A 19,259-nucleotide genomic window follows, 5' to 3' on the forward strand; every position below is an offset into this window, starting at 1 on the left:
TAAGCATGGAATTTTTCTTCTTTTTTATTGAAAATAGATTCTTCTCTCATGCAACACATCCCAAACACATCTTCCCACTTTCCACTCCTCCCAGCTCCTTTCCAGTTCCCATCTCACCCAGATACACCCCTCCTACTTTTCCTCTCAAAACGGACCTGACCTCCAAGAGACAAAAACTAAATATCACATAACATTAAACAAGGAAAAAGACCTCATATCAAAGTTAAAGAAGGCAACCCAATAGGAGAAAAAAAAAGTCCCAAGAGCAGACAAAATACTCAGAGGGATACCTACTCCCACTGTAAGGATTTTTACAAAAATACCCAGCTAACAGTTGTAACATAAAGGCAGAGGAGTTGGTAGAGAACATTGCAAGCCCTGTGGTTGACACTTCAGTCTCTGAGTCCACATAAGCCCTGCTTTGTTTATTTAGTGCTCCATGTTCTCCTGGTAACCTCAATGTCCTCTGATTCCTACAGTATCTGCCCCATCTTCTGCAGGATATCCCTCAAACTATAAGAGAGGGACTTGATGGAGATCTCCAATTTAGATCTCGCTCTGCATAATATCTTTCGCTGGGCTCCAATTTCCATCTGCTACTAAGCTGCTCTGATGACAACTGGATAAGGCACAGATCTATGAGTATATGTAGCAGAATATCATTAGGAATAATTTCACTTTTTTTTCATTTTGCTAGTCAGACTTGGTTATACCCTACATCTCTGCACTATCCAGTCTCTAGTTGTTTTGACTAGAGACTTAGTCTAGGGTATTGACTCCATCTGATGGAATGGGCCACAAGTTAAACAAGACATTTGTTATCCTTTCCTACATGTTCTGTGTCACTATTACCGCAGCACATCTTGCAAGCTGGAAAGACTGTAGGTCAAGAGTTAGCTGGAATTTTGGGAATTTGGAGGGATGAGTGGAAACCTATGCAGTGGAAACTTCCTGGAATCTATAAGGGTGATCCCAGCGAAGATTACTAGTAAGGGAGAGAGATACACAGGCTAAATTGGCCTTATTTTGTAGCCAAATAAGGCTTTTAGTTGTGGGACTAGCTTATATTTGTTTGAACTGTTGGCCAAGTGGATCCTGTGGAAATCCCTAAACAACCCACAATGGTGCTAGGACAGATAATCAATCATTCTTTCAAACTGATGACAGGAACCTCTTTTTGAAGATATCTACACAGCTCATTGTCCACAAAGAGATTGAACTGGTGCCTGAATGAAGTCTCCATCCCTATGTTCTATGTTCTTTGACACAGTAAGGTACACTGAAAGCTATAGAAAGAGAAACCTGGTTAATATCCATGTTTGGAATAAAACTAACTAACCACCCATAACTACAGAAGTTATGAATCTTAGAGTAAAACATAATACTACCACTTCTATAAAGACTGTAATTCTTAACAGTACTTTAGATGATTGTTCTTATTCCCACAGATAAGTGTAGCTCTCATCCAACAAAATTCAGAGAGAAACTGATTGTTGAGTGCCTGTACCCAACTTATACATCAGCAACAAACCTCCTACAATTAAGACTTGGGGAATATGGTAAAAGAGAGGACAGAAACATTATAAGAGCCAGAAGAACAGAAGACTGTTGTAGTGATGAGGCGAGCAGGCCTGCTTTTTGTCCCGCCCTGCTCCCGCATGGCTAACTTTACACCCGAAATAACAACACACATGTTATATTCATTCAAACACTGCCTGGCCCATTAGCTCTAGCCTCTTACTGGATAACTCTCACATCTTGATTAACCCATTTCTATTAATGTGTATTGCCACTTGGTTGTGGCTTACCAGCTTGAGTCCATCTTGGGCAGGAGAAGCATAGCATCTGCCTGACTCTGCTTTCTTCCTCCCAGAATTGTGTTCTGTCCACCCACCTAAAGACTGGCCTATCAAAAGGCCAAGGCAGTTTCTTTATTAACCAATGAAAGTAATACATAGACAGATGACCCTCCTACACCATTTCCCCTTTTTCTGTTTAAACGAAAAGAAAGGCTTTAACTTTAACATAGTAAAATCATATATAACAAAACAGTTATCAAGCAAGAATTACAATTGCAATATTTGATATATTTTATCTTTTACCATAACAAAGGAAAACTATAACTTTAACTAACCATTCTTCAACTCCATCAAAGCTCCAGAGGATATAATATTACCTAAGTAAACAAAAAGTAAGCAACTTCGAAAATTCTAGAAATGACAGAGACATCTCGCTGCCTGTACAGTCACCCAAAGTTCCTCTGTACCATTGGGGCATCCGTCTTTAGCCTACAGGCCCATAGTTTCTAGCAGACATTTCCATGAAGCAGACAATTTCAAAGGCAGTTCAGTCACTATCTGCTGTGTCCTGCAGAATGTCTCGCAGACTCTTTCATGAATCAAACCCTGAAAGACCATCTCACCTTTAGGCAAGTTCAGCAGTCCTCTCTCTCCAGGTTCTCTGTGTCCAGTTTATGCAACAGTCCAGGCAAGAGCAGTTTCTTGCCCAAATGGCTATCTTCTAAATTTGACAGGAAAGCTATACACAAGAACTTTCAACAACATAGCCACTTAAATAATGACAACAGCAGTTGACATACTAAGATGAATGGGACACTACTACTAGATGAAGAGCTACAGTAAAATAAGGACCTCTAAAAGAGGAATTATTAATTTATTCCAGAGATGAGCCCTGTAAATGGTATCCAATCGCCAGCTTCCAATCATAAAAATATATACTGACAACAATAACAACAGTAAAAAGACTCATTAAGTCGCTTTTATATACTAATTCGTGTGGGGAGGGGAGTGGGTGACAATAATAATAAAAGAATAAAAGAACATGGATTTGACAGGAAATAAAAATGACAGGAAAGTAGTTGGAGCAGAGATGAGGAGTGAAATTGATGTGACTATATTCTGCTTAAAACTTTAAAAAAATGGTAAATAAAAAAAAACAAGGTAGTCTGACCAACGTAGAGTGTCTTTTGAGCATTTATATTCTAAACAAGTTTTTCTGCTTAAAGTGATCTCCCAAAAGGACTGATAAAGAGATTTCAGAGATAGATTCATAAGTAAACATGTTCATCATAGCCCATGAACATGAATAAATTTAAAAATAGTCATAGAAATAATGCATCAATATGCTGAGGTACTTTTGCACCCTGTCATATTTTTCATTAGAAGCATTAAACTCAAGACTTTCTACAACAAAACAAGAAAATAACACTTTACCAACTCTCTAGCTATGAATTTTTGCCAGTTCTCCCAAGAATATTAGAAATAGATAAAGCGGATTAACTTCTTATTGATGGTTATAAAACCCCATTTCTTATATGTTGGTGCTTTAGTCATCAAAGAAAAATGATAGTACCTTTTCAGAATTATTTAGAATTTCTAAATTCATATTTCCTACTCAATTCTTCATTGAAAATGGTGAAAATACCCTTTTAGCAGCTTAACATGTTATTTTGTCAAATATACAATCCTTTCTAATGATAGATAATACAGGAGAAAAATACAAGTCTCTTCAAATAAAGAAACTGCAGATTCTTGAACTAAAGATGAAGGTATATTTTTATTCCCCATGCTATGTTCTCAAATTATCTCGCAGAATCCACTCTGTACTCATCTTTTACAACTTATTTTAACTACAGCACATAAAAACTAAACATTACCAATATGTGCGCTATACTAGCTAAGGGGCTATTATAATCCACTGCATTGAGTTATTTCTTTACCTGCATCTCATTTTTGGCAAAGAAAAACACACAGTTATTTTTATTTTCTTGGCTTTGCTATGTTTTTCTCTTTTAAATTGGATTAAAGTAGTGGTCTTTGATGCAAAAGGAGGATAAGGTATACATGAGCTAAATAACACAGTGTGAAGTCATCCCCAAATCTCTCAAAAACCTCACACAGTTGTTTATGCTCTCAGTGTTGAAGGAGCAACTGGGATGAACAAATTCTAGTGGCACAGAGGTGTATGGCTTGTTTTAAATGATGTATTTCAAAATTAAAATTTGATAATGGAGAGATCATATGTCAATATCAGGGAAAGTGAATGAAATTTTTATTATAAATACATATTTTAAGTAGATCAATTTTATAAGAAGAGTAGTTTACTTATCTCAGTTTTCAGATTCTAAAATCCCAAACAGTATGTTTCAGACTCTGGCAAGCTCCCCACCCCCATCCCTTGGCATTGACATTTTATAACAGATGGAAAAACTGGAAGCTCAGATGTAGGAGAAATTGTCACATCCTAAGCCAAAAGGAAAAGTTGGAGAGGTTGGAGTACCACATCTCCTATTGCATGTTCTACCTCTTCCCCATAACAACACCTGAAGACAAAGTTTTAACACATAGACTTTGTGAGTAATAATACAAACCACAATATAAGAATTCTACTTCCATTTCTTTCCCTCTTCTTCTTTCCTTTTTTACATTCTCTGTGGTGTAGTGCCTACAATTTAAAAAGAAAAGCCTTGGCAGTTCTGTGGCCACCCAACTCTGGCAACTTGTGCCATATCATCAGCTCATAGTATTTTGAAAATGACATATTGTTAAGTTAGGCCACTGTCACAGAGAGTTTCTTGCTACCATGTTTTTATGGTCTGAGATCACTGATACCAGGCCCAATAGATGCTAGTTTCTGGTTCTAGTAGAGGTCTAATAGAGTGTGATGTGGGATTCCCCTCTGTATGCTGTGAATACTATTGATTAATAGAGAACTGCTTTGAACCTATAGCAGAGCAGGGCAGAACAGAAGTAGGCAGAAAAAAACCTAAAGTGAACGGTAGGAGAAAGGAGGTGGAGTCAGGGAGAAGACATGTAGTCCAGCCAGGGACAGACGCTGGGAAATTTAACTTGTAAGCTACAACCTCGTGGAGATTCACAGATTACTAGAAATGGGTTAAATTAAGATGGAAGAGTTAGCAAATAAGAAGCTAGAGCTAATGTGCCAAGCAGTGATTTAATTGATACAGTTTCTGTGTGGTTATTTCAGGTCTGAGCTACCGGAAGGTAGGGAAAACATGGAGGGTGAAAAGTGGAGAATGACCAGATACACACTTGTGGCCTAACCCAACACGAGTGCTCTGCAATTCTCTGCTAAACTATGTAGAAATTCTGCAGACATTGGATTTGTGATGCACGTTGCTAGGACCTGTTCTCGTTCAGGTTTCACCAGCACAATACTGATTTGCACAAGCATGGTATTTGGACCCCAAAGTAGAATGATCCTGTGCTCAATTTTTTTCATCTTGGCAGTAGGTAGGGTTAGCACTGGACAGGAGACTAATTTTTCCAGTACCATATTTCACCATGGTAGTCCTGGCACCAGACTTCACTGTAACGCCTAGACTTAATTTCTTATCCTTCATTTGTGCAATGTTATTTTGAATTAAGGAAGGAATGACTTAAGGCAATACTTTTTTTTTTGTTTTTTGAGACAGGGTTTCTCTGTAGCTTTGGAGCCTGCCTTGGAAACTAGTTCATGTATACCAGGCTGGCCTCAACCTTACAGAGATCCACCTGCCTCTACTTCCCAAGTGCTGGGGTTAAAGGCATGTGCCACCACCACCAAGCTGGAAAATTCTTTCTTTCATACTTGCAATGTATATATGAGTACAGACTATATATCCTAAGCAATCAGAAAGCTGCAGCCTGGTCTTTTCTTACAATTTCCCTAAGATCTTGTATACTTTTGCCTGGTTTCCTCAGATTTTGTGGCTGTGTTTTGGCATCTAAATAGCTAGTATAACTGTGTGTCTTTAGTAACAACTGATGGAGATGTTGCTAAGCTACCACCTTGTTCCCCTTCTCTCCATTAAAACCTCTTGTAAATGTCATTGCTGGAGAATTTTATATAATCAAATAATGTTCATGGACGAAATTCATCCCCCATTCCCTGTGATTTAATTCCTTACCTATAATTTCACTGCTTTTCATTCTATTTCCATTTGTTTGTGTTGATTTTGTTTCTGTTTTTATGTTTTTTATTACTGAGATCAATGACCTGCCCCAATATATACATGGGTGTAAGGACATCTACTCTCATGGCATGAGTAATAGGGTAAGGAGACCATCAACATTATTCTCCAACTATAAACTACAATAGTGGCTGGCCTGGGTAGATACTGTCTGCTGTCTCCTCAGAGAAGTGTCTTCTTCTAATGAATTTTTTATTATTACTGAATGTTTTAATGAGAAACCTAACACCATTCAATGCAGATAAAAATACTTAAATCTTTGGATCCTTTATTCCATGGCATTTGTCAAAAACACAAAGTGGCCAGATCTTTTACACTATAGCTTAAATATCAAAAAAGATTTATTAGTAATTTGCAGTTAGTAGCAAATACATACATGGAGCCATAAGTGGGTCACAGGCCCACAGACTATGTTAGTGATGTCTAAAAGGTGCAGGATGGTTCTGAAAACTCCATCTTAAAGTATAATAGGAGTCAATGTCATTGCAACAGAATTCTAGACATAGCAGGAGGAACAAGTCAACTGATGGCTAATTTTAATATCTTAAAGAGGGAAGGTTACTTACTTGAAACTATAGTGAGGTACAGTCTCATTTATGATTATTTACATTCATATACTGAAAAAAATCTGTTATTTGGACAAATCTTGTTATTTGTTACAAGATATACCATGTGTGAATAATTTATCCATTTTAGATAATGAAAAAAAGTTATCAAATTTTCATTTATGTTCCAACCATTAAAAAAAAAAAAGAAAAACAAAAATCGTAAGCCTGGAAAGCAAGGGATAAAGAACCCACCCACATCCCTGTTCCTCAGCACACCAACTTCTGCAAGGACACGCTTGCTGACTTTAAACATTTATTCTTTAAAAAGTTTGTTGCTTTTTATACAGCTCTACATAGTCCTTAATGTTTTTTTGGCAATGGACAAAATGCTTACCTCCAAAACATATAAAGAACTCAAGAAACTAAACATTAAGATACCAAATACCCTGATTACAAGTGGAGTACAGATCTAAACAAAGAATTCTCAACAGAAGAATCTCAAATGGTCAAAAGACACTTAAGAAACTGCTCAATATCTTTAGCCATCATGGAAATGCAAATCAAAATGTCTCTGAGATATAATCTTACACCAGTCAGAATGGCTAAGATAAAAAACACCAATAATAGCTTATGCCAGAGAGAATGAAGAGTAAGGGGAAGACTCCTTTATTGTTGGTGGGAGTGTAAACTTGCACAGCTACTTTGGAAATCACTGTGGTAGTTTCTAAGAAAATTGGGAATCAATCTACATCAAGACCCAGCAATACCATTCTTGGGCATATACGAAAAGAATACACACTAATACTACAAGGACATTTATTTAACCGTGTTCATAGCAGCATTATTGATAATAACCAGAAGCTGGTAGCAACCTATATGCCCCTCAACCAAAGAATGGTTAAAGAAATATGGAACATTTACAAAATGGAATATTACTCAATGGCAAAAAAAAAGACATTGTGAAAATTGCAAGCAAATGGATGGAATTAGCAAAACCCATCCTGAATGAGGTAATTCAGCCCCAGAAAGAAAACACAGTATGTATCCAATTATAAGTGGATATTAGATCTAAAGCAAATGATAACCACCAAATAAAGTTGGGTAAAAAAGGGAACAGTAAGAGAGACATTCATGGATCACCCAGAGAAGGGGAAATAGAGAAATGTCCTGAGATAATTGAGATTACTGGGGAAAGGGGGGGGGCAGAAAAGGAGGGGAAAGGAAAAGGGAGGGGGAGGAGAGTATGAGGGAACATGATGGTTTCGATGTAGGAAGGATAGAGGGAAAGAGCAGGGAAATTGATATTTTGACTATGGGAGCCATTATGGGGCTACTATGAAACCTGGCACTAGGAAAATTCCCAGGAATTCACAGGAATAACCCTAGCTAAGAACCTAAGCAATAGTGGAGAAGGTGCCTGAACTGGCCTTCCCTTGTTATCAGATTGATGACTACCTTAAATGTCAACATAAAACCTTCATGTAGCAACTGATGTATACAGACACAGAGATGCATAGCTGTGCTGAACTTTGGGAGACCAGGCAAAGAGAGAGAGAGAGAAGAACTTGAGCAAAGCGGTCAAGACCATGATGGGGATATCCACAGAAACAGCTGACCTGAGCTGGTGGGAGCTCACTGACTCCATACTGATAGCAGGAGAACCTGCATAGGATGAAACTGGCCCCTCTAAAATGTGGGTAACAGTTGTGTGGCTTGGGCAGTCTGTGCAACCACTGGCAGTGGGACCAGGATTGTTTCCTAGTGCTTGAACTGGCTTTTTGAATCCCATTCTTTTTGAAGGAATACTTGATCAGCATAAATATAGGGGTGAGTGACTTGGGTCTGCCTCAAAGTGATATGTCAGACTTTGTTGACTCTCCATGGGAAACCTTACCCTCTCTGAGGATAATAGGTAGGGTGTAGGGTGCAGGGGAAGGTGGGGGCAGTGGGAGGAGGGAAGGGAGTGGGAACTTGAATAGATATTTTAAAATGAGAAAAGACTGTTTTTAAAAAATTAATTAATTAAAACATAAAATAAAAAAACCTGTTTATTTAACTTGTTTTGTGTGTTTGCACTTGAATGTGTGGCCATCCTCAGGATTGTGGTTCTTTCTGACCTTTCTTTGGTAGTTATCTCTGAACACTTAGAGAAGGATGTCATGTGGATGACTCAGAGCTACACACTATGCAGTTTCTTGTTCTCTACCCTCTGATTATTTGTGGGTGTCTGTCTTAATTACCATCTATTGCCAAAAGATTCTCTAATGTGGGTCTGAGAAATACAGTAATCTATGTCATAAATTCTTATTGACTACTGATGGACTTAGTTTAACACTATGTACCATTAACAGAGTAATAGTACTACTGCTTATGACTTTCTAGCCACAGGTTCTTGGCCTCAAGATATAGACTCTATCTTATGGAACAGGCTTACAAAGCAATCAAAAATTTGCAGGATATTCCCAAGTCATTCTCATTATTGTTAAACAGTGGCATGTCTTGCCAGGCCACTAATAATTGTAGCTTAGCTCACAGGGTTTGTAGGTGGATAAGACAATGATAACTTTTCTCCTCCTGTAATATACATAACACCTTCTAGCATTATAAAGAATAGATACTGATGATGAGTTTTCTATGACAATGCTAGCTTGGTCCCAATTGTTCTATGAAACAAATGTACGACATTTTCAGCAACAATGTCTTAACATAAATTTCTGAGGGATAGTTAAGAGCAATATTTTTTTGACATCTTTAAATCAATAATTCTTGCTTGTTTATGAAATATCAAATTAAATTTTATTTGTATTTCCCTGGTGGCTAAGAGTGTCCAACACTTAATATATTTTTCAGGTGGAAATCTCTCTATTTAGTTTCATGTTAGATATATTAGATGGATTTTTAAATGATAATTATTATTATCATTTTATTCTTTGCATATTCTAGGTACTACCCATTTTCCGATGTAGAGTTGGTAAAGTTTGTGGTTGTTTGCTTCAATTTAATTAGTGTTCTATAAGATGCTTCCTCACTTGCATGATAGTCCTTTGCTGCACAGAAACATTTTAGTTACATGGTACTCCATTTATCATTAGTTTTAATGCCTAAGATAACATGGTCCTGTCCAGAAAGCTTTTATCTGTACCTATAAGTTCAAGCATATTCTGTACTGTCTCTTCTATCAGATTCATCTGATCAGATGTTAAGTTTAGGTCCTAATCCACTTGCATTTGAGTTTTATGCAAGGTGATAGATAAGGATCCAGTTCCATTATTCTATACACAGGTTTCCTGTTTTAGCCTCATTCTTGATTCTGAAGATAAGTTTGATAGAACTGATATTTTTACACTATGAAAGATTATTAACCACAAATCCTCTCTATTAATGTATGTAGATAAATGTTTATCCACTCAACTCCAGATTGCTTTTCCAGATATTTGCAGCTTCCTTATGTAAACTCATTATCACTTTGCTTGTAGTTTTCATTTCAAATCTATTTATTTTTTTTTTCTGGTAAGCAGAAAGAATATTTATCTTCTACATTTCACATTACATAGTGAAGTCTTGGTATTATTGGCTACTATTAGCCCTGGAAGGTTTATATAGTTTTCTTCAAATGAGCTATACAGGAAATTACCACGCCTATAAGAAAAGAATATTTTATTTATTTCGTCTCACAATTAATATGTTTAATTTTCATTTTCTATCCACTTACTTTTTAAGGACTTTCAGCTCAATCTGGTAATATGCATAAGAGAATAGACATATTTGCCTTGTTCTTGATCTCAAGTAGCTGCAGTTGTACTATCTTACTCCCCATGGTATAATGTTAATCTGAAAGTTTTTGTTTTATTTCATAGACATTCTTCACCAAATGGTATTGGCATTTACTTTACCTTGTCAGATTTTTCTCTCTGCTGACCTGAATCATTGCTTATAGAGTTATGTTGAGATATTCCAATATACTAGGGAAACAGACTATTGTGCAACCATATATGCAATCTATCTATCTATCTATCTATCTATCTATCTATCTATCTATCTATCTATACAAATAAATATGCTCACTTTATACCTTTTATCTGTTTTTACAAAAGAAAAACATATTTTGAAATTTGAATTTCATTTAAAACTGTTATATAAGTGTTATTCATTTTGGTTCACTATTACAGGAAATTCTTACATATTTAGAATTTTTGCATTTTAGATCAGATAAAACAATATACTTCTTCAATTAACATTTGTTTGTATAAAAAGTTTAAAAAATATTTCCTTTTACAAGTTATTTTAGACTTAAACTGCATTAATGTTATGTGTAGTTGCCCTACCATAGAATAACTTCCCTGGAGTTGCTTTGATGCCTTCAACTTTCTTACCCCAGCTTCTAGTGTTTAAGATTTATTCTCAATTTTTTAAGATAATCTAATTCATTCTCCAAATCTGATTAAGAATATCTATTCCTGGTTTATTTCATTTCCTGTAATGGTATTACTATTATCAATAAAAGGTTATCATAGTGACAGGAATTCCTTCTTGCTATAATTTTGAATAACAATCTGTTGTATATATGTACCACATATACATTATCCATTCGTCAGCTCATGGGCATATGTTGTTTTCATTTCATAACTGTATTAAATTCTATGCAACTAATGTGTTAATTTATACACATTTCCAAGTTATTTGTTAATTTTCCTGGGTTCAAAGAATGACTGTAGAGAAACAGAGTTATAAAGACTTATCTGCTTCATAAATCAGAAAATTCTACAGATTCTCAAAATTATTCAGGGAGGAGGGAGAACACTCAAAAGTATAGCATGAACTAGTTAAGGCATCCTGCCCTTGATGCTTCGAAGTTGTCTTCTTCTGAATAGCAAGAAAATTAGACTTTATATAATTCAAAATATTTTTGTAAAAATAAAGACTATGACAATGCTGATTAGTTACATTTATCATCTCCGAACTAGGTGTCAAAAGAAAAGAAGGAATTCAAAATAGATGAAATATCACAGTTACAGATGTGCTTAAACAATCTAATGACTTCTAAGTATGTTCTGGAAGAAAATATTTTCTCCAAAACCCAAAGCAAATGATGTCTTTCTTCAGTTGCTTTTGTCCAGTATTTTATCACAACAGGAAAAGTAATCCTGATTTTAAAAAAATTGTATGGAGAAATGGGTCCATTGTTCTTACGAACCAGATCATATGTAACTTCAGCGTTTGATTTTTTTTTTTTTTTGAATTTTTGAGACAGGGTTTCTCCCTAGTTTTTTTTTGGTTCCTGTCCTGGAATTAGCTCTTGTAGATCAGGCTGGCCTCGAACTCACAGAGATCCGCCTGCCTCTGCCTACCGAGTGCTGGGATTAAAGGCGTGCGCCACCACCGCCTGGTTTTGAAAATTTTTGTAGGAGGAATGTGGAAGAGTGTGCAGCCATAAACTAAAGCACTATATTTAAAAAACAAACAAACAAACAGAGTTTAAAGGATCATTACAGTAGCAGTTCAGAAGACCTGAAGACTGAGACACATGAGGGCTGTGGAGATCTAACCCATGAAGTTTCAAAGGGTAATAGAGATGTTACTGGGTACTGGACTAATAACCATCAAGTTTATAATACGGCAAAGAATCTAACTAGTGTCTATCATAAGTTCTTACAGGTAAATACCAAAAAGTCATTGTTAACAATAGAAAGTTTAAATTCATACAATATAATTGATTATGAAAAAGTATCTTGCACAAAATTTAAAAAGTAAATCATAGAATCTAAAATACTTGCATAAAAATGCATACAATTCAAAAATGATTTATATAAGATTAGTTATCATATGAGGTAATTGTAAACGCATTACTCTTGTGATTAAAATAGATGAAGAATAATGATTCAAGATTCATCATTATTAATTGTCAAAATGAAATTGGGCAAATTAAATTTTAAAAAGACACAGCTAAATGACAGTCAGGTTTTCACTAATGAAAAATTAATATTGTCATTCTGGATCAAATTTACCGGATAGCCTACTGTCTTTATTTAAAGAAGTAAAATTGGTTTGTTAGTTTTGAAAAGTCAGTTGCAGTTCGTTAACTGGATTACTAAAGTAAGGATTTTGGTTACTTTGGAGGAAATGATAAGCAGAAGATTATTCTATTAATTAGGTTCCTTTTTATAATTTATTTTTAAAAAGTATATTTTCTCATTACACATAGCAAATCCATTTCCCACTCCCTCCTCTCCTCCTTTTTGTTACCTCCACCTCCACAACCCCCATCCCACACCCATTTGAAAAAAAATCCCACACTAGCTCAAAATTGAGTATAATAAATGGTTATTTATTTGGGAGTAGACTCACAGATCACAAACCTCTGCCGGAACAGGGAACAGAAACCAAATCCTGCAGCAAGAAAAGAGGCCAGACACGTGGTTTACATCGACATACATAGGATAATAGGCCACGCCCAAGCGGGCAGGTAATTAAAAGGCTACTGACGGTAGGAATCCTATGGCACCTGTCCACTCCTCTAAGAGAATAAGGCTCGCCATGGGGAGGCAAAAGGCTGGCAGATTGCTTTGAGACGGGACCAAGGATCTCCCCACTATTCCTAGGCTGCACAAGGCATCACTCCAGAGAGAATGGGTTCCAAAAAGCCAGAACAAGTAGGAGCGATAAATCCTGGTCTCATTGCCAGTGTCACCATAGTCTGCCCCAGCCACACAAACATCACCAACATTCAGAGGGCCTAATTTGGTCTTATGCTGGTTCCCTCGTTGTCAGGCCAAAGTTGGAAGACTTCCACTAACTCAGGTAAACTGTGTCAGTGGATATCCCCATTGTGGTCTTGGTGTCTTTGCTTATATTCTCACTCCTCCCTCTCTTTGACTGGACTTTGGGATTTCAGGCCAATGCTGTGATGTGTTTCTCTGCATCTGCTTCCATCAGTTGCTAGATGTAGCTTCTATGGTGCTATTTAAGATAGTCATCAATCTGACTAGAGGACAAGGTCAATTCAGGCGACCTTCCCACTATTGCTTAGGATCTTAGCTGGAGTCATCCTTGTGGATTCCTGGAAATTTCTCTAGTGTCAGTTTTCTTGGTAGTTCCCTAATGGCTCCCTCAATCAAGATGTCTTTTTCTGTTCTCCATCTCTGTCCTTACCCCATCTTCATCCCATTCAATCTAGTTCTCCTCCCCCATCCCCTTCGCCCCTACTCTTTCCCTTTTAACTTCCCTTCTCTCCACACCTCATGCTCCCAATTTTCTCAGGATCTTGTCTGTTTCCCCTTCCCTGGGAGATTTATGTATGCTTATCTTAGGATTCCCCTTGTTACTTAGCTTCTCTGGGGTTGTGGACTATGGGCTCCTTATCCTTTGCTTTAGAGATAGTATTCCCTGTGAGTGGGTACATACCATGCTCATCTTTACTGAGCCTGAGTTACCTCATTCAGGATGGTTTCTTGTAGTTCCAACCATTTGTGTGCAAATTCAAGATGTCTTTTGTTTTGTTTTGTTTTGTTTTTTGTACTACCGAGTAGTACCCCATGGAGTACTCCACTGGCTATTTTCATTATCCATTCTTTGGTTGAGGGCCATCGAGGTTGTTTCCAGGTTCTGGTTATTACAAATAATGCTGCTATAAGCATAGCTGAACTAATGTCCTTGTAGTATGATTTAGAATCCTTTGGATACATGGCCAAGAGTGGTGTTACTGGGTTCTGAGGTAGGCTGATCCCCAATTTTCTGAGAAACCACCATACTGATTTCCAGAGTTGGTGTACAAGCTTGCATTCCCACCAGCATTGGGGGAGTGTTCCCCTTTTTCTGCATCCTCTCCAGCATAAGCTAGTATTCGTACCTTTGATCTTAGCCATTCTGACAGATGTGAGATGGTGTCTTAGAATCATTTTGATTTGCATTTCTCTGACGGCTAAGGATGTTGAACATTTCCTCAATTGTCTTTCAGCCAATTGAAATTCTTTTGTTGATAATTCTGTTTAGATCTGCACCCCATTTTAATTAGTTTATTTGATATTTTGATTTCTAATTTCCTGAGTTCTTTATATACTTTGGAGGTCAGTCTTCTGTATCTTATGTGGTTGGCAAAGTTCTTTCTGCATTCTGTAGGTTGCATTTTTGTCTTATTGACTGTGTCCTTACTTTACAGAAGTTTCTCAGTTTCAGAATGTCCCATATAATTTATTTTTGCTCTCAGTGTCTGTGTTACTGGTGTTATATTTAGGAAGTGGTCCCCTGTGCCAATACATTGATGGCTACATCCCACTTTCTCTTCTATAAGGTTCAGTGTTGTTGGATTTATATTAAGGTCTTGAATCCATTTGGATGTGACTTTTGTGCATGAGAGCAGATATGGATCTATTTTTACTCTTCTATATGTTGACATCCAATTATGCCGGTATTATTCTTTGAAGATTCTTTCTATTTTTCATTGTATAATTTTAGCTTCTTTGACAAAACTCAAGTGTTCACAGGTGTGTGGATTAATATCTGGGTCTTCAATTTGATTCCATTGGTCAACCTGTCTTTTTTATGCCAATACCAAGCTGTTTTCATTACTGTAGCTCTGTTATTACTTGATGCCAGGGATGGTGATGCCTCTGGAAGTTCCTTTAATGTACAAGATTCTTTTGGCCATATTTTGCATTTTGATTTTCCATATGAAGTAGAGTATGTCCTTTCAAGGTCTGTGAAAAATTGTGTTGGGATTTTGATGGGAATTGCATTGACTCTATAGATTGATTATTTTTGGTAGGATTGCCATTTTTATTATGTTGATCCTACCTATCAAAAGCAAAGAAGGTTTTTACATTTTCTGGTATTATCTTCAATTTCTTTCTTCAAAGACTTAAATTTCTTGTTGAACAGGTCTTTCACTGCTTTGGTTAGTATTACACCAAAATATTTTATAATATTTATGGTTATTGTGAATGGTGATGTTTTTCTGATTCATTTCTCAGCTTCTTTATCATTTGTATATAGGACAGATACTGCTTTTTTTAATTGATTTTTATCCTGCCACATTACTGAAGGTATTTATCAGTTGTAAAAGTTCCCTGGAAATTTTTTGCAGTCACTTATACATACTATCATATTATCTGTGAATAACGAAAGTTTAACTTATTTCTTTCCATTTTGTATACCCTTTGTCTCCTTTTGTTGTCTTATTACTCTAACTAGAACTTCAAGAACTATGTTGAAGAGATATGGAAAGAGTGGACAGCCTTGTATTCTTCCTGATTTTAGTGGAATCGCTTTGAGTTTTTCTCCATTTAATTTGATGGTGACTGTTGACTTGCTGTATATTGCTTTTATTATGTTCAGATAAATTCTCTGTATGACTGATCTCTCCAAGACATTTATCATGAAGAGATGTTGGATTTTGACAAATGTCTTTTTAGCATCTAATGAGATGACCATATTTTTTTCTTTCAGTTTATTTATAGAGTGGATTACAATGATAGATTTTTGAATGTTGAGCCATAAGCTGTCCCTGCATCTTTGGAATGAAGGTGACTTTATCATGGTGGATAATTTTTTTTGATGTGTTCATGGATTTGATTTGCCAGTATTTTATTGAGCATTTTTGTATCAATACTTATGACGGGGACCAGTCTGTAATTCTATTTCTTGGTTGAGTCTTTATGTGGTTTCATTATCATGATAGCTGTAGCCTCATAGAGTGTGGCAATGTTTCTTCTGTTTCTATTAATTTTTTTGATGAGCAATTGCCTTTTTAAAAGGATGTATTCATATACATGTTCATTTAAAATAATACCATGCTAGTTAGTAAGAATTTGTGTAGTTCTATGTTATGTTCTATTCTGACAAATTTTATGGGTTAGAAAAAATAAGTAGAAAAAAGACCACATATGTACAACTAAACTAATTACTATAGATGAAAAAATGGAATATTACATCATTTTAAAATTGACCAATTTCTAAAGAAAAGATGAAAATATGAGACTGCAGAGCCTGCTCAGTTTTGAAACACACTTATTGTTCTTGCAAAGAAGAGAACCATGTTTCCCAACTGTCATTTGCGTATACTTGCTTTTAGTTCCAGTTCCAAGGGACAAAATACTCACTCCTGACATGCACATGGTGCACAATTATATTTACATTTAGACAAAGAGATATTGTACATGAATTTATTTTATTTTTATGGCTACCAAAAAGTCAGTGATTAATCCACATCAACTGACCAAATTTATTATCTAACATAGCCACAAAAATTTATTCTGCTGGAACTAAATAACATATATTTAATTGAACTTAACATATAAGTAGATAAAGATTGTTTTACTTTGCTCCAAACACATGTAAGTTCCCTAAAATTATTTCTTAAATATGTTATAGGAATACAATTTGAAAGGGTGTTTAGAAAAGTTTCATGATTAATTTAAATGTTATTTGGTAGGAAAATTGGGTACTCAGTGCAGTAATATGAATCTGTGGAAGCAGTTTCTAATGACAATAAAGAAATATAATTGCTAGTGTGAGCAAGAGCAAGAAGGCAAAGAATGAGCTGTGTTCCTTCTTACATGTCCTTTTCATAGGCTGCCAGCAGAAGGTGTGGACCATATTAAAGACAATTTTTTCTGCCTTGAAATGTGGGCCCATATTTCATATAAAATAATTTACAGGCAGGCTCACTGACCACTAGGTAGCTGAAATCCTGCCAAAAGACCAAGTTAGCCATCTAACAAAGGCCAGGATGTAGTGCTCCTTCTCATTTGTCAAAAGGTAGATTGCCTGGGGAGAGGTGTTTTCCAAAGCTGATGACTAAGTTGCAGGTGTTTCCCTAGCCCCACATCCCTGGAAAGAGAATATTAATGAGGATCCACCTTGGTTTACCTGGGGGTTAAAACACGTTTTGTATAATAAACGCGGATAGTTCTTCAGGATGAATGAAGCCAGAGATGCCCTTCTGATGTGGGAGTGATTTCTTTCTAATCTGTTGCTTTCATTGGTTAATTAATAAAGAAACTGCCTAGGCCCATTTGATAGGCAAACCCTTAGGTGGGTGGAGTAAACAGAACAGAATGCTGGGAGAAAGAAGCCGAGTCGTGAGTAGCCATGATTCTCTCACTCCAGACAGATGCAGGTTAATATCTTTCCTGGTAGCCAGCGCATGGTGCTACACAGAATATTAGAAATGGGTTAGATCAATATGTAAGAGCTAGCCAATAAGAGGCTGGTACTAATGGGCCAGGCAGTGTTTAAAAGAATACAGTTTCCGTGTAATTATTTTGGGGGAAAGCTAGCCGGGTGGTCTGCCGGGAGCCAGGAATGCAGGCCGCTGCTCTTAAAGCTAGCTGGGTGGCGAGTCGCAGCCCAGCCCACTGCTCCTATTACTACACCCTTCCTTGATGACTGTGTGAACTGTGTCTCGTTATTTCTCGCTCCTCAGTACCTGTCAAGACACGGAAAGATAGTTTCTATATTGGGGCCTACGGGCTCTGACAAAGAAAGATCTAAGTTAAAAGTAGGTGCTTCAACTTCAACTAATTTAACTAAGAAAAGAATCCTCACAGGTGTACCAGTCATTTGTGATTCAGTTAATTCCAGATATAGTCAAATTGACAACCAAGAATAGCCATCATGCATCTGAAAACAGATAGTTTGACCTCATCTTTTGCTAATTCTGCATCTTTAATTTCATTCATTTGCCTTATTGCTCCCACTAATAATTCATCAACTGGACTGACAATGCTCCCTTCAAGAAAGATCATCCAACAAAATCCATGGTGCCAAGTCTGAGAAGTCTTTCAGTGGAATTGGTAAAAAAAATATGGCCAGTTATTCTAGAGAGGGAAATAAGAATTACAGAACAAAAAGAGGAGAATAAGTACTAGTATGTCTGAAATTTTTGTAAATAATTATACATTTGCTATCTACCTAAAACCTCTATAATACACATGTTTGAGTCTAAATGTAAATATAGAGTTTCAATTAAATTTTCTCATCTTTTTGAACAATGCTTCCTCCAAGAGTCAAAGATTATCTACCAAATCCCTAATACCTGTCACAAGAAACCCTGTCTTGAGTTGTTGGTCAGAGTGTACACAAAACATACTAAATATTACTGGTTATTGCTGTTGTTATTGACCCCCTGGCAGAGGTAAAATGTCAAGTCTCTGTTACTGAAGACACCATAAACTTTAGAGGCAGGACCCAGAAAACAGTGAGGCGGCACTGACCTTAAAGTCTCTACCTTGAAGATGAACTTCATTCACAAGAAAATGTCATGCAAGTTTTTAAAGGGAAGCAACCAAGAGTCTTTCTCAACTATAATGCTTATGAACCACAACAGATAACTGCCTGACTTGATAATCCTAAGAATTTCCTGTGGTACAACTACCTTGTTGGTAACCAATAGCTCTCTAGTTGGAATTACTTAAGACCCTCTCAACAAGAGAGTAATTATGCCTGGTGCTGGAAATCTCATCAGCTACTGATGGCTTGTAAATCAATGGTTGCTGGAGGAGTCCCTACAATGGCCACTTCATTAAACCAGCAGAATCCCTCAACACATTCTAAATATTTGTACTCACCCATCATCAAGAAAACTTCTCTTTGTACAAAATGGAGACCATTACAAAAGAAAAATGTAATGAAAATGCAGAGTTGTGGAGCTCAGTTCCAACAGACATGACTACAAACAATTCTTATACCTAAGTCTCATGAAACATTGCTGAAGAAAGGTGAAA

Source organism: Chionomys nivalis, chromosome 5 (assembly GCF_950005125.1).
Source record: "Chionomys nivalis chromosome 5, mChiNiv1.1, whole genome shotgun sequence".
Lineage (NCBI taxonomy): Eukaryota > Metazoa > Chordata > Mammalia > Rodentia > Cricetidae > Chionomys > Chionomys nivalis.